We start from the raw sequence: 4,583 nt of genomic DNA, 5'->3' as shown, positions 1-4,583 counted from the left end.
GGAGCAAACTGCTGTGCTGGGAGTGCCCATTTTCTCCCCTAGCCCCTCACCCTCACCCTCCTGTGGCTTCCCCTCCATCCTCTGCTGACTACAGAGTAATTATTAGGACAAGACAGGGACAGGTGATGGGGACTAGGAGTCTCTCCTTTTCCTATTTGATCCACCAAAGGTCCTGAATGCTAGACCCGGTGTAGGTATGTGTTTGCTCTGAGATCCATTCCCCCCACCTTCTCGGCCTTTCTCTTGGTATCCCACTTGCTGCCCTTCCTTGTACCTAGCCTCCCTTGCCGACTAGCTCCCGTCTGAGTTCAGAGAATGGGAGCCGCTAGCCGGAGATTGAGGGTGGGAGGAAGGAGAAACCAGGGTTTTCCTCCCCCTCGCTCTAAATCAGAGGGCATCTTGGGCAGAGGCTGTGGACCCTGCCAGATGTCCCTCCCTCCTTGGCGCCTCCTGCCCCCTCCGGTGGCTCTGCTGTGGCTCCAGCTCCCACCTGGCATCCCAGCTCCAAGGGTCTGGCTTCACCGTCTCATCCCTTGGCTCCTTCAGACCTTTGGGTCGCTAGCAGCTTGCTGATGTTGCTGACATTTCTGTTGCCTTCTCAGCCTCCCGTCCTGGGAAAGGGAAGGCACGGGAAGGACAGAGCTGAGGGCAACGCTGAGCATTGAATCTCTTGGGGGCAGGGGGCGGGGGATTGCTCTAGTTTCAATCCCTCCACTGGTTAAATCATCCCTCCAGGCCACCAGAGGCTACAGAAAATCCATATATAAGGATTTTAGGGCCAGCCATTTGGTTGGAAGTGGGGGCTTGGAAGCTGTGCTTGCATAGCCCGAAGCATGGGATTGAAATAAGGTTCAATTGTCATTATCAAAAAGTGGTGAGTATTGATGGAGATGCCAGCCATTTCCCCATCATTGCTGCCACTGTGCCGCTGCTCTGCCTTAATGCCAGCTTCTGGACTCTCTATACCCGAACTTCCTGCCTGAAGGAGACAAACCGCCAATCTGTGGGGTGGGGTTGGTGAGCACCTGCTCTGGCAGATGGCTGGAAGGCGCACTTAAGACCCTCCTGGGTGAGAGCCACGCTCTTGTTGCAGCCCTGGGTGGCTGGGACCAGTTTCACTCCCCTCCTGCCCCGGGGCTTGGGGGTTTTGCTGTTGATGCTGCAGCCTAAGTGGGTGCCACCCAGACGTGCAGGGGAGTTCCTGCGTTGTGGGGCGAAGGCTTCGGCAATGGCAGAATGAAGCCAGTGCCTGTCTTTCCCCACCTTTACTTCCTCTCCTGCCCCCTCACCCAAGGGCTGATTCTAAGTTTATTCAGCTGCATGTTCCCTAGGGTGAATTCTGCCTCCTTCTCTGCTGTATTCTCCTGGATCCCTGTTCTTCCTGGAATCGCACGCTTTAATAAAATCTGGAGCCAGATCTGGTTTCTGGGGCACCCAGGCTAAGATGCCAACCTTCCTGTCTCTCTTGAAGGAGAAACCCCTGCTCCGCAAATTTTCCCAAGAGAAAAAGACACTTTGCGAGATGGTGAGGATACAGCACTTTACTTAGGACAGACACACAGGATTCTGCTAGTATTCACCCCCCCACACACGCTATCCATCTAATCCTTCTCCAGGGCACCCTTATCCTCCCGGGCCTCCGAGAACTCCCCCTCCTCCATGCCCTCACCCACGTACCAGTGCACAAAGGCCCTCTTGGCATACATCAGGTCGAACTTGTGGTCCAGGCGGGCCCAGCCTCAGTGATGGCGGTTGTGTTGCTCAGCATGCACACGGCGCGCTGCACCTTGGCCAGGTCGCCCCCGGGCACCACCGTGGGGGGCTGGTAGTTGATCCCGAGCTTGAAGTCCGTGGGGCACCAGTCCACGAACTGAATACTGCACTTGGTCTTGATGGCGGCGATGGCGGCGTTGACGTCTTTGGGCACCACGTCGCCCCGGTACAGCAGGCAGCAGGCCATGTACTTGCCGTGGCGGGGGTCACACTTCACCATCTGGTTGGCAGGCTCGAAGCAGGCGTTGGTGATCTCTGCCACCGACAGCTGCTCGTGGTAGGCCTTCTCCGCAGAGATGACCGGCGCGTAGGTGGCCAGGGGGAAGTGGATGCGGGGATAGGGCACCAGGTTGGTCTGGAACTCCGTCAGGTCCACGTTGAGGGCCCCATCGAAGCGCAGGGAGGCCGTGATGGAGGACACGATCTGGCTGATGAGCCGGTTGAGGTTGGTGTAGGTGGGGCGCTCGATGTCCAGGTTGCGGCGGCAGATGTCGTAGATGGCCTCGTTGTCCACCATGAAGGCACAGTCCGAGTGCTCCAGGGTGGTGTGGGTGGTCAGGATGGAGTTGTAGGGCTCCACCACGGCCGTGGACACCTGGGGCGTGGGGTAGATGGAGAACTCCAGCTTGGACTTCTTGCCATAGTCAACCGAGAGCCGCTCCATCAGGAGAGACGTCAAGCCCGAGCCAGTTCCCCCTCCGAAGCTGTGGAAGACCAGGAAGCCTTGGAGTGCCGTGCACTGCTCAGCCTAAAAAGTGGGCTATGGAGGGAAATATGGGATACGAAGCACAGTGGAGGAAAGGGAAAAAAGTCAACTGTTTCAAATTCCCCAAAACTTTCCTTAAATCCTTTCCAAGAGCACAAAGCAGGTCCTCATAGGGAGGACCCATTCTCTCTACTCTTGTTTTTTCTCCTCTCTAAACCCTCTTGAGGTCTCTAAGACACAGCTCTCTAGAATCTTATGATATGGTCATTTTTGTCCTCATAACATCATAACCCATCCAGCTCCATACGTGCTTTCTCCTGACTTAATTTCCCATGTTTCTGGAGAGCTTCCCTACTAAAATCAACAATCCAGAATCCTGATCCCCATCCTTGATGGAGGCCAAACCCAATCACAGATACTTGGCTCAGGATTATTTGGATCCCTTTTTTTCACAGGGCCCTCTCCCCACATCCCTGCAACACAAGGCGAGACTCTGGGAATGCCTACGGACCTCCACAGTTAGGCCAGATAGCTCATGGTCATGTTTACCCCTGTCACCACTCTGCCCAGCCTCAGGCCAGTTGCTATAGGAGGTAAAGAAGACACCCAGCTCTAGGCCAGAGCATACCCTCTGCCTCCCCTGATCAGTATGCAGGGCTCCCCCTCACTAGTCCTGATCCTACATCTTTTAAAACTCATCCACAAATAAAATAAAGCAAAATAAAACTCACCCAGGAGGCTCTCTTCCTGTCTGGTGTCCAGACTTCTTCACTATAGGAATCTAGATTCCCGCCTCCCCAGCCCCCCGCCACCACTCACAAGCTTCCGAATTTGGTCCAGTACCAGGTCGATGAGCTCCTTTCCAATGGTGTAGTGACCTCAGGCATAGTTATTGGCAGTGCCTTCCTTGCTGGTGATGAGGTGCTCTGGATGGAAGAGCAGGTGGTACGTGCCCATCCGAACTTCATCTGCAATGGGCAGAGTTTTAGACACCCCCCTCCCCTGCAGCCTGACTCCCCGAGTTACCCAGAAAGGGCAGGGCCACCAGACCCTTAGTCCTACCCTAGAGGAGCTCCATTCATGCAGGTGTTATGGCCCTTGACTTTGAGTGTTCATCAATGAAAAGGAAAGGGTTACAGAGTGACCCTGAGACTTGGGCTGAGTGGCAGCGGATCTGTGGTTTAACAGGCTGCTGGTCCCGTGAGCTACAAATTCGAGAGCTCCAGGCATGGGGAGGGACTTGCTGTGGTGCCCAGGACAAGGTGACACACGTGACAGAGACGGATGGTCACTCACCAATCCCCGTGGGCTCCAGATACACAAACACAGCCCCGAGCACATGCTTCCCAGCCCCGGTTTCACTAAAGAAGTTGTTGAAGGAGTTGTCCCCTCCACCGATGGTCTTGTTGCTGGGCATCTGTCGATCTGGTTGGATCCCGTGTTCCAAGCAGTAGCGCTCCCAGCAGGCATTGCCAATTTGCACATTGGCCTGTCCCACATGGACTGAGATGCACTCACACTGAGCAGGCAAAATGCAGAGAACACTCTTAGCAAAGAGAAGCCTGTCGTTCCTGGACACCGTTCCTGCCCAAAATCCTTTCTTGCATGGTTCTCTGGCTGAGGGCAAAGGTTCCTGCTCTCCTTGCCCCACCTCCTGTGTCTAAGGATTTACTGGTGGCCTTGAGGACCCACAGGCAGTGGCTCCAGGGGCTGGGCCAAAACCCTCAGAGGAAGCAGATGTGGGCAGTTAGTTCTAAGATTATAGAGTCTCACTCAGTGACTAAGCATCTTAAGAGTGTTGAGGAGGTCAGATGAGTCCGGCAGAGCATAATAGTCCAATCCACTCATGTTCAGAAAGAAATGAAGGGCCATGGGTGAGAGAAGCAGGGTCCAAATGAGGCTTCAGGGATCAGAAACAAGGGAGAGGCTTTGAAAGCAGGAAGAACTCTAGATTCATGTTACAGCTAGAAAGGCCGGCAAGGAAGGGAAGAGTGGTCCTGGGATGGCAGGGGATAGGCTGTTCCCTCCTCTCTTGGATGTGCATAATTCCGGAGTGGAGTGGAGTGGAGTGGAGTGGAGTGGAGTGGAGTGGAGTGGAGTGGAG

At 54.9% G+C, this 4,583-nt stretch overlaps 1 pseudogene across 1 annotated transcript; it reads right to left on the bottom strand.

Annotated features, from left to right (window-relative positions):
- Window positions 1-1,601: 1,601 nt before the first annotated feature.
- Window positions 1,602-3,911, bottom strand: LOC111143149 (annotated as a pseudogene). The gene is made up of 3 exons (XR_002640312.1): window positions 3,776-3,911; window positions 3,299-3,447; window positions 1,602-2,521 (listed from the first exon to the last, which is right to left on the bottom strand). The product of XR_002640312.1 is annotated as a tubulin alpha-1B chain-like (transcript).
- Window positions 3,912-4,583: the final 672 nt, after the last annotated feature.

This window comes from Enhydra lutris, unplaced genomic scaffold (assembly GCF_002288905.1).
Source record: "Enhydra lutris kenyoni isolate GAN:26980312 unplaced genomic scaffold, ASM228890v2 scaffoldscaffold1, whole genome shotgun sequence".
Classification (NCBI taxonomy): domain Eukaryota; kingdom Metazoa; phylum Chordata; class Mammalia; order Carnivora; family Mustelidae; genus Enhydra; species Enhydra lutris.
This window is presented reverse-complemented; position numbering and strand designations above follow the sequence as displayed.